The sequence below is a fragment of the Bos taurus genome, chromosome 18 (assembly GCF_002263795.3).
Source record: "Bos taurus isolate L1 Dominette 01449 registration number 42190680 breed Hereford chromosome 18, ARS-UCD2.0, whole genome shotgun sequence".
Classification (NCBI taxonomy): Eukaryota; Metazoa; Chordata; class Mammalia; order Artiodactyla; family Bovidae; genus Bos; species Bos taurus.
The window spans coordinates 48,047,818-48,059,656 of record NC_037345.1 but is presented as its reverse complement, the minus strand read 5'-3'; the positions used below and the strand labels follow the sequence as shown (position 1 = coordinate 48,059,656).

The following is an 11,839-nucleotide window of genomic DNA, read 5'->3' as shown; positions in this document are numbered from 1 at the left end:
TCAACTAAAGCTTGGACTCTGTTGGCCACCCAAACCCCTTCATGAGTATGCATGCACTCTTAGCTTAAAACTTTTCCAATTTTACTGTTTGAGGAGACACTGTCTTGGGAGAGATCCCTGGTGTTCTTACTTACTGCTATTCAGTTCAGTTCAGTCGCTCAGTCGTATCTGACTCTTTTCGACCTCATGGACCACAGCACGGCAGGCCTCCCTGTCCATCACCAACTCCCAAAGTTTACTAAAACTCATGTCCATTGAGTCAGTAATGCTATCCAACCATCTCATCCTCTGTCGTCCCCTTCTCCTCCTGCCTTCAATCTTTCCCAGCATCAGGGTCTTTTCAAATGAGTCAGCTCTTTGAATCAGGTCGCCAAAGTATTGGAGTTTCAAAATTTCAGTCCTTCCAATATTCAGGACTGATTTCCTTTAGGATTGACTGGTTGGATCTCCTTATAGTCCAAGGGACTCTCAAGAGTCTTCTCCAACACCACAGTTCAAAAGCATCAATTCTTTGGCGCTCAGCTTTCTTTATAGTCCAACTCTCACATCCATACATGACTACTGGAAAAACCATAGCCTTGACTAGATGGACCTTTGTTGGCAAAGTAACATCTCTGCTTTTTAATATGCTGTCTAGGTTGGTTATAACTTTTCTCCCAAGGAGTAAGGGTCTTCTAATTTCATGGCTGCAGTCACTATCTGCAGTTATTTTGGAGCCCCCCAAAATAAAGTCTGCCACTATTTCCACTGTTTCCCCATCTATATGCCATGAAATGATGGGCCCAGATACCATGATCTTAGTTTTCTTAATGTTGAGTTTTAAGCCAACTTTTTCACTCTCCTCTTTCACATTCATCAAGAGGCTCTTTAGTTCTTTGCTTTCTGCCATAAGGGCGGTGTCATCTGCATATCGGAAGTTATTGATATTTCTCTGGGTGATCTTGATTCCAGTTTGTACTTCATCCAGCCCAGTGTTTCTCATGATGTACTTTGCATGTAAATTAAATAAGCAGGGTGACAATATACCTTGTCATACTCCTTTTCCTATTTGGAACCAATCTGTTGTTCCATGTCCAGTTCTAACTGTTGCTTCCTGACCTGCAAATAGATTTCTCAAGAGGCAGGTCAAGTGGTGGGTATTCCCATCTCTTTAAGAATTTTTCAGAGTTTGTTGTGGTCCACACAGTCAAAGATTTTTGCATATAGTCAATAAAGCAGAAATAGATGTTTTTCTGGAAATCTCTTGCTTTTTCTGTGATCCAGTGGATGTTGACAATTTGATCTCTGGTTCCTCTGCCTTTTCTAAATCCATCTTGAACATCTGGAAGGTCATGGTTCACACACTGTTGAAGCCTGGCTTGGAGAATTTTGAGCATTACTTTATTACTTTTTATCAGCCTGGGAGATGAGTGCAATTGTGCAGTAGTTTGAGCATTCTTTGGCATTGCCTTTCTTTGGGATTGGAATGAAAGTGATAGTAAATCCTTCCTTTTCCCTTGCTCTGACTTAGTCCTGTCTTTGGGCTCAACACCCACCAAGAGGTGAACTCAGTGTTTCAGGTAACATCTGTCAGCTACAGACCGCCAGCAACTGAACGACAACAAGGGCATTTGCCATCTCGCTGTGCTACTGCAACTACTGACCTTCGACACTCCCTGAAGGGAGTTCAGGGTGGAGAGTGAGACACTCTGTGCTCTGGGGAAACTGGTGGAACAGGTCTTCAGATAGTTAGATATTCTCAGAAACTGATTTCATGATCCTAATCCTTGTTATTGTTGTTTAATCACTCAGTCCTGTCAGACTCTTTGGGATCCCATGGTTCGTAGCCCTCCAGGCTCCTCTGTCCATGAGATTCCCCAGGCAAGAATACTGGAGTGGGTTGCCACTTCTTTCTCCAGGGGATATTCCCAACTCAGGGATCAAACCTGTGTCTCCTGCATTGGCAGGCAGATTCTCTACCACTGAACCACCAGGGAAACCCTTATCTCTAGAAAAGCACTAAATCCCTTCATGGTGACTCCTCATGACCAGTAGAAAACCTTCTGTAAAGTAAGCGCTTGATTTCATTGAACTCCCGCTTCACCAAAATCTTATATATTGACCTGCCCCTACTCCCTCTTTGGAGCAGTCTCTCAGAGCTATCTGAAGTGCTATCTCCCGGGCTGCAGTCCTCATTTTGCCCCAAATAAAACTTAAATTGCAACTCTCATGTTGTGCATCTTTTAGTCGACAATTCCTCTCATATATCAGCTCCGGGAGAGCAGGGATTTTTGTCTGCTTTCTTTCTTTTCCTGCAGGGCTCTTCATCCTTAAAACAGCATCTGACACAGGATAGATACTTGTTAAACTCTTTTTTTTTGCACAGTATTGTTAATCATTTATTTATCTAGAGAAACTATTCCCTTAGCCCAGATATTCATAGTTCATAGTGCAGGAACACAGGCAAGTGGCAAACTTCCATAGATCGCAACCCAAAGAAATTCTTTCTATTCCAAAATCACATTGCACTCTGAAAGATGCCAGTCTTCCTGATCTCCTCAAAAGCTTTTATGGAGTTATAATTTTTGCAGAAATCTGCATATATCTTCTTTCCTTATTCAACCACATCAAGCTTATAGAAAGTTGCAGCTCCCAAGGAGACAGTGAATAATCCAAGGATATGAAATCACAGATATTGGCCAGAAGTCCACACATCTGAGGTTTTGTCAAAGAACTGGAAGCCATGGTAGTTTTTCTCCTTGACAGCTCAACAACAACATCCTTCCAGACAGATGGAGAAATGGACCTTGGTAAATATTTATAGGAAAGATGATTAAATGGATGAAGTGGGTCTTATGATTCCATTTTACAGATGAGGAAATTGAGGCACCGTGAGGAATTTAAAAGCCTCTTGATGAAAGTGAAAGTGGAGAGTGAAAAAGTTGGCTTAAAGCTCAACATTCAGAAAACGAAGATCATGGTGTCTAGTCCCATCACTTCATGGAAAATAGATGGAAAAACATCTATTAGAAACATCTAATAGTGGAAACAGTGTCAGACTTTATTTTTTTGGGCTCCAAAATCACTGCAGATGGTGACTGCAGCCATGAAATTAAAAGACACTTACTCCTTGGGAGGAAAGTTATGACCAACCTAGATAGCATATTCAAAAGCAGAGACATTACTTTGCCAGCAAAGGTCCGTCTAGTCAAGGCTATGGTTTTTCCTGTGGTCATGTATGAATGTGAGAGTTGGACTGTGAAGAAGGCTGAGCACTGAAGAATTGATGCTTTTGAACTGTGGTGTTGGAGAAGACTCTTGAGAGTCCCTTGGACTGCAAGGAGATCCAACCAGTCCATTCTGAAGGAGATCAGCCCTGGGATTTCTTTGGAAGGAATGATGCTAAAGCTGAAACTCCAGTACTTTGGCCACCTCATGCGAAGAGTTGACTCATTGGAAAAGACTCTGATTCTGGGAGGGACTGGGGGCAGGAGGAGAAGGGGACAACAGAGGATGAGATGGCTGGATGGCATCACTGACTCGATGGACATGAGTTTGAGTGAACTCCGGGAGTTGGTGATAGACAGGGAGGCCTGGCGTGCTGCGATTCATGGGGTCGCGAAGAGAGTCGGACACAACTGAGCGAATGAACTGAACTGAACTGAAGGCCAGTCATTCGTAAAGAGAGTCAAACTCGGGCAATCTGACTCCCGAGCCCAAACTCTTAACTACGGGACAGCTGCCACTCTACTAAACATGGACTGGGCTATCTCTCTGACTTTTTCTAAGACCCGCTTCCTCCCTAGCAAGGAATGCAGTCTCCCATGACTGAACATTCTCATACTCCCAACATGAGAGTGGTGATTCACTCACTGCTGTAGCCCTGGGGCCCAGCATGGACACGTGGTCAAAGTGAAAGTGTTAGTTGCTCAGTTGTCTGATTCTTTGCAACTCCATGGACCGTAGCCCCCAGCCTCCTCTGTTCATGGAGTTCTCCAGGTAAGAATACTGGAGTACCATTCCCTTCTCCAGGGGATCTTCTCAACCTAAGGCTCAAACCCGCATCTCCTGCATCTCCTCCATTTCAGGTGCATTCTTGATCATCTGAGCCACCAGGGAAGCCCAACATGGGCACATAGTTGGCACTCATTTGCTGAATCAATGAATGAATGGATAAATAAAAGACTTGAAGAGACTTGGTGTCCATCAGGAATTTCTGGTTGCAAGCCACAGACCTCATGGTGGACCTGAACTGAAGACCTCTCTGCTTAGGTCCACTGTGAAAAATCCCAGGGAACAACCCTGGTTGGTGAAGCAGGGTCCTGTCCTGTCTCTGAACCAATCACTGTGACCAGGGGGCATTTCTTTTTTTTTTTTTTAAGTTGAAGTATAGTTGATTTACAATGTTGTGTTAATTTCTGTTGTACAGCAAAGTGATTGATATATATGTATATATAAAACTTTAAAATTTGTTTTCATTATGGTTTACCACAGGATACTGAATATGGTTCCCTGTGCTATACAGTAGGACTTTGTTGTTTATCCACTCTATATATAATAGTTTGCATCTGCTGATCCCAAACTCCCACTCCACCCATCCCTCCCCTCCTCATTGGCAACCACAAGTCTACTCTCCATGTCCGAGAGTCTAAAAAAACAGGATCTTTCTTAAGGGTTAGCTATCTGGTCAGGTCAGAGACCCCCAAAGATTGAATGCTAAGCATACACCCTCATAGGGCACTTTCCCATGGGAATAAATATAGCAATTGGCTGTAAGTTCAGTGTACATGCTGAATGTGTAAGTGCCCAAGCATGGGCCACAATTTAAGAAAGCAGCTGGAATGAGAAAACAGATTGACTTGGGTGGCTGTGATATACACAGTCTGCTGGCAGCTTGCATCAACTGTCATGGTAATGAAATCATCATAAAGGACTGGGGTGCCCAATGAAGAATTCACCGGAGACACAAAAGAGCCAATGATGCTTGTACAGCTGCACTCCTGGGCCTGTGTGTGGACCTCAAAATGTACCACTGGCTTGAGGCGGACTGTATCAATCATGGCCCCAAGAGGAAACGTAAGGCCAATCAGATAAAGATAACCTGAGTAAGATAACTTCTCATAGAGAAGCTGTTTACAGAATGTGGGGGAATGACTCTAGATCTTGTGTCAGTGGAGGGGGCCCAAAGCGGGCTCTTGTCTACCCCTGAAAATGAGTTGTCTGAGGAGGCACACCTGCTGACAAAGCAGAGGACTTTATTGGGAAGAGGCACTGGGTGGAGTACAGGAGGGTGAGGGAACCCAGGAGGACTGCTCTGCCACTTGAGTAGCAGTATCAGGTTTCATGGTGATGGGGTTAGTTTCCAGGTTGTCTCTGGCCAATCATTTTGACTCAGGGTCCTTCCTGATGGTACAAGCATTGCTCAGCCAAAATGGACACCAGTGAGGAGGATTCTGGGAGGTGGTAGGGCATGTGGTGTCTCCTTTTGACCTTTCCTGAATTCTTCCAGTTGGTGGTGGCTTGTTAGTTCCGTGTTCTTTACTAGGACCTCCTGCCATAAAACTCATGCAAATCGTGAGTATGGTGCTTGGCCAGAGTGGGCAGTTTCAGTCCGTGTTTCCCCTAACAGTACCCACCCCCCTCACCCCTGCCCCATGCATGAGGGTTTCTGGGTCTCTACATTTCCTCTACCACCTGACATGATCCAGCTTTCTGATTTTTGTCTGTCTAGTAGGTGCTATAAAGAAGGCTGAGCATTAAGAATTGATGCTTTCAAGTTGTGGTGCTGGAGAAGACTCTTGAGAGTCCCTTGGAGAGCAAGGAGATCAAACCAGTCAATCCTAAAGGAAATCAATCCTGAATATTTACTGGCAGTACTGATGCTGAAGCTCCAATACTTTGGCACCTGAGGCGAAGAGCCAACTCATTGGAAAAGACCTTGATGCTGGGAAAGATTGAGGGCAGGAGGAGAAGGGGACGACAGAGGATGAGATGTTTGGATGGCATCACCGATTCAATGGACATGAATTTGAGCAAACCCCGGGAGATGGTGGAGGACAGGGGAGCCTAGCGTGCTGCAGTCCATGGGGTTGCAAAGAGTCAGATACAACTTAGTGACTGAACAACAACTAGGTACTAAGTGATCTCTCATTGTTTTTTTTCCCCCATTTTTATTATGAAAAATTTCAAATGTATAGAAAAATTGGAAGGAATTTGAACACTCATATCCCAGTTGTTTTTAACTTCCATTTTTCTGAGTACTTACAATTTTTAAAACATTTTCTTATGCTTGACAGGTTTTTGGGTCTTCTGACATTTAAGTGCTCACATCCTTTGCTTGCTCAGATATTTTTTGGCGTGGGAAGTGGCTGTCTTGTTCATGTTTAAGGGTTCTTTGAATATTCTTATCATTAATCCTTTGTCAGTTTCAGATATGTTACTTTTCACTTACCTGTCTATTAATTTTGTTCATAATTCCTTCACTAAACAGAATTCTTAATTTTATTTATTTATTTTGGGAATTTCCAAGCATAAAAGGTAGAGAGAATAGCATGACCCCTATTTAGCTGTTACTCAGCTCCAAGAATTATCAATGCACAGTGATTCATATTTTAATTATCCTCCTTACTCTTTTTATTTTTTAAGCTAAAACACTTTATTTTCCACAATTTCAAAAATACAGGAAAGTTGAAGTAATTGTTCAGGGAATACCCACACACCCATCAGCTGGACTCTACCACTACCATTTTTTTAAAGAAAATATTTATCTTAATTTATTTGACTGCAGGAGGTCTTAGTTGCAGCAGGCAAACTCTTAGAGCATGTGGGATCTAATTCCCTGACCAGGGATGGAATCCAGGCCCCCTCATTAGGAACACAGAGTCTTAGCCCCTGCACCCCAAGGGAAGTCTTAATCGAAAGCATTTTAATCTACTGGCACTGTCCCTCAGTTTTTCCCTCTATCCATCCTACCATCCACCCATCACATTTTTGAAAACATTTCAAAACTCCACCTTCTTCCTCTAAACTTTTCAGCAAGCAAATTAGTAAGAGTTGAATTGTATCCCCTCAAAAAAGATTCATTGAAGTTCTGATTCCCAGCACTTGAGAGTGTGACCTTATTTCCAAATAATAAGATGCAAACAGGGAATTGCCTGGTGGTCCAGTGGCTAGGGCTCTGAGCTCTTACTGCCAAGGGCCCAGGTTTGATCCCTGGTCAAGGAACTAAGATCCCCCAAGCCTTGTGGCATGGCAAAAAAAGATGCATATGTCAGGCGAGTGTATGCTTCTCGGTTCTTGTCTCGTCACAACCATGATTTGGAGCGACGGACATTAAAGCCTTCGGCGCGTCACAGCTCTTGGGTCTTGAACAAACCGTGTCATAGCTCTTAGACAAATCAGTGTTACAGCTCTATTTTATTTAGAAGATAGCAGGAGAATCCATCCTTGAAGAGAAGAGAGTGGAGGAGCGTGCAGGGTGGGGTGGGGGGCAGGGGAGAGAGAGAGAGCAAGAGCCTATGCATGCTGGAGAGAGAGAGAGAGAGAGAGCGCGCGTGCTTGGCTCCTCCTTTTATATGTTTTCTTCCCTCTGGGCCTAGCCTATGCAAATTGGGCTCAGCCAAGACTGCTGTTCTACCTGAAGTCCTCACTCTGGTCCTCGGACCTTCCTTTGAGCTTCCTTTGTTCTATTTTCGCGGGCTTTTCCCTTCCTTGTCTTTTAGCCACCGCCATTTTGGACTCCTTTTCCTTATTCTAACTACCTAACACATATATAATTAGTTAAGGGAAAGTCATGCTAGAAGCTCCTAACCCAGTATGACTTGTGCCCTTGTAAGGAGTCAGCCACATGCAGACACAGAGACACAGAAAGAGGCCATGTGAAGACAGAGGCAAAGATTAGAATGGTGCGGTCACAAACCAAGAAACTCCTGGGACGGCCAGAAGCTTGGAAGAGACAAGAAAAGAGCCTCTCCTAGAACTTTTGAGAGAGCATGGTCAGGCAGTCACCTTGATTTCAGACTTCTGGCCTCCAGAACCATGAGAGAATACATTTCCGTTGTTTTTAAGCCCCCAGTTTGTGGTACTTTGTTATGGCCGCCCTAGGAAGCTAATACACATACAATTACCTAGCTTCAAGATTTATTTACTTAAAAAAAACTCTATTTAGTTTTTATTGTTCTGGGTCTTCATTTGCTATGCTTGGGCTTGTCTCTAGTTGCAGGGACTGGGGGCTACTCTTTAGTTGCAACACGCAGGCTTCTCATGGCGGTGGCTTCTCGTTGTGGAGCACAGGCTCTAGGGCGCATGGGCTTCATGAGTTGTGGCTCCCGGGCTCTAGAGAATAGGCTCAATAGTTGTGGCACATGCACAGGCTTAGTTGCTCTACGACATACGGGATCTTTCTGGATTGGGGACCGAACCTGTGTCTCCTGCATTGGCAGATGGATTCTTTACCAATGAGCTACCAGGGATGCCCTATTTACTTTTTTTAAGGTAAAATTTGTACACAAAGAAATGCAAAATCTTAAGTGTGCTACTTGATGGGTTTTGACAAATGCTTGTACCTGTGTAATCCCAATCTTTGAAAAGAAATAGAACACACACCTTGGAAAAGACCCTGATGCTGGGAAAGATTGAAGGCAGGAGGAGAAGGGGATGACAGAGGATGAGATGGCTGGATGGCATTACCGACTCAATGGACATGAGTTTGAGCAAGCTCCAGGAGTTGGTGATGGACAGGGAGGCCTGGCATGCTGCAGTCCATGGGGTCGCAAAGAGTGGGACATGACTGAGCGACTGGACTGAACTGGACTGAGAACACACACACATGCAAAGAAACAGGACATCACCATCATTCAAGAAAATGACCTCACTCTCCTTTAGCTATAATACTTTAAAACAAACCCTAATTTTAAGCTTACACACACAATAAGCCAACCCTAGCTGTAACTTTCTATCTCAAATATTTCACCATCTATCTCAAATCAGTAATAATGTGACAAAAATCATAACCACATGCCTGTATCATATAAAAAATGAACAATATTTCCTTAATATCTTATAATACACACCCTATGTTCAAATATCCCAATTATCTTGGAAATGTCTTTCTAAGTTGGTTTGTTCAAAACAGAATCGATGCAAGATCCACACATTGTGGGTTTTTTTAAAAAATAAAATTTTTTGGAGTAGAGTTGCTTTACAGTGTGAGGTTAGTTTCTGCTGTACAGCAGTGAATCAGTTGTTCATATACATATATCCTCCCTTTCCTGTATTTCCTTCCCATTTAGGTCACAAAAGAGTCCTGAGTAGTTTCCTGTGCTATACAGTAGATTCTGTTAGCTATCTATTTTATGTGTAGTAGTATATGTTGTAGTGGTGGTTGAGTTGCTAAGTTGTGTCTGACTCTTGAGACCCCACGGACTGTAGCCCACCAGGCTCCTCTGTCCATAGGATTCTCCAGGCAAGAATACTAGAGTGGGTTGCCAAGGCGGTCAACCCCAATCTCTCAATTCATTCCACCCTCCCCACTCTGGGGATCCATATGTTTGTTCTTATACACGTTATATTTAAAAAAAATTATTCTATGGACTTCTCTGGTGGTCCAGTGGTTAAGAATATGCCTTCTAATGCAGAGGATGCCGGTTCAACCTCTGTCTAGGAACTAAGATCCCACATGCCATGGGGCAACAAAGCCCATGAGCTGCAACTAACACCCAAGGCTGCCACGTATATAAATATAAGAAAAACAAATAAAATTATTGTATTAAGTAATTTATTTTTGCATCGAGTCTTCATTGCTGCAGGCGGGCTTTCTCTAGTCCCAGCAAGTGGAGGCTCCGCTCTAGTTGTGGTGCTCAGGCTTCTCACTGCAGTGGTTTCTCCTGTGGAGCACAGGCTCTAGAACGCTTCAGCTTCAGTAGTTATGGCGCATGGGCTTAGTTGCCCTGTGGCATATGGAATCTTCCCCAACCAGGGATCGAACCTGTGTCCCCTGCATTGGCAGGCAGATTCTTAGCCACTGGACCACTAGCAAACTCCCAGGTCGTGTTTTTAATCCACAGGGATTCTTAACCTGGGGTCCCGGGACCTCCAAGGGGTCCAGAGTTCTATCATTGTTGGTGGGAAAATTTTGAAATGTCTGTTTTCACAAACCTCTAACTCAAATTTGATATTTTTGTCAATTATGAACATTGGCAACAAATCAGTACTATTGGCAAAACCTGTGACTTCATCACCCACGTAAATCACAGCTGTTTTATGTGTTTTACAGCACATAACAGTTGTTGTAGATATCTTGAAACACTGGTTTTACTCATCAGTGCTTAGAAACTATGGTAATTACTGGATCTGCGTGCTAAGTCGCTTCAGTTGTGTTCAACTCTTTGAGACCCCATGGACTGTAGACTGCCAGGCTGCTCTGTCCATGGGATTCTCCAGGCAAGAACACTGGAGAGGGTTGATATGCTCTTCCCTAGGGGATCTTCCCAACCCAGGGACCAAACCCGCGTCTCTTACGTCTGTCTCCTACATTGGCAGTAGGTTCTTTACCGCTAGTGCCACCTGGGAAGCCCCATTGGATCTGCAGCCAGATCTTATTCTTTGAAAGAAGAAAGTGAAAGTTGCTCAGCTGTGTCCAACTCTTTGCAACCCCGTGGACTATGCAGTCCAGGGAATTCTCCAGGCCATAATACTGGAATGGGTAGCCTTTTTCCTCTCCAGGGGATCTTCCCAACTCAGGGATTGAACCCAGGTCTCCCACATTACAGGCAGATTCTTTACCAGCTGAGCCACCAGGGAAGCCCAAGAATACTGGAGTGGGTAGCCTATCCCTTCTCCAGTGGCTCTTCCTGACCCAGGAATCAATCCAGGGTCTCTTGCATTGCAGGCAGACTCTTTACCAATTGAGTTATCAGGTTATTCTTTATTGTATTAATAAAGAAGCACAAATATCACAATTATTTTTTGAACTGTGTATTAATACAAAAAGTTTCCTTCGTAACTTTGTGGATGTTATACCTTTGTAAACTTGATTCTGAAAAGGGCCTTATAGGCTTTGCAAGATATTGAGGTACATATGGATCCCCCTGCATTCAAAAGCTTAATGACACTCCCTAATAGGCCCTTTTCTTTAAAGCAAATTATTTGTTGAAAAACCCTGATCGTGTGACTTTGGTGCTCTTCTCTCTTGACTTTGGTTCTCTTCTCTCCCTGGAGAGCTCATCCAGTCTCTTTATGCATGCAAATTTCTCTTTAACCCAATCTCCAGACTTAGCCAGCAGCCCCTCTTAGTTGATTGACATCCAACTCAGACTCAAGGCTTCTGCTTCCAAAGCTGAGTTCCTGGGCTCTCCCAAACCTGCCCCTCCCGCTCCAGCCCCATCCCGGGGATGGCACCTCCACCCTGGGGATGGCACCTCCACCCCTCCAGCTGCTCAGGCCATTCACCTCGGAGTCCTCCCTGCCATTCCAAAGACTCTTTCCCTCTTTCTCCATAAATCATTGCTGCTGCTGTTGTTTAGTCGATAAGTCATGTCCAACTCTTTACGACCCCATGGACTGCAGCCCACCGGGCTCCTCTGTCCATGGGATTCCCAGGCAAGAATACTGGAGTGGGTTGCCATTTGCTTTCTCCAGGGGAATCTTCCCGACCCAGGGATCGAATTTGCGTCTTCCTGCTGGGCAGGCAGATTCTTTATCACTGAGCCACCTGGGAATCGCCCTCCATACATTATCCATCTACAAATTCCACCCACCCTGCTGTAGTTGGCTCAATAACGGTACCCCAGAGCTACTGGTTCTAGTCCCTTATAAGGAAAAAGAGTGTGTGATGAAGTTAGGGATCCTGAGGTGGGGAGAT

General features: G+C 44.2%; 1 pseudogene; it reads right to left on the bottom strand.

Annotated features, from left to right (window-relative positions):
• Window positions 1-2,484: 2,484 nt before the first annotated feature.
• LOC132342845 (cytochrome c oxidase subunit 6C-like) lies at window positions 2,485-2,859 on the bottom strand (annotated as a pseudogene).
• Between the last annotated feature and the right edge of the window lie 8,980 nt (window positions 2,860-11,839).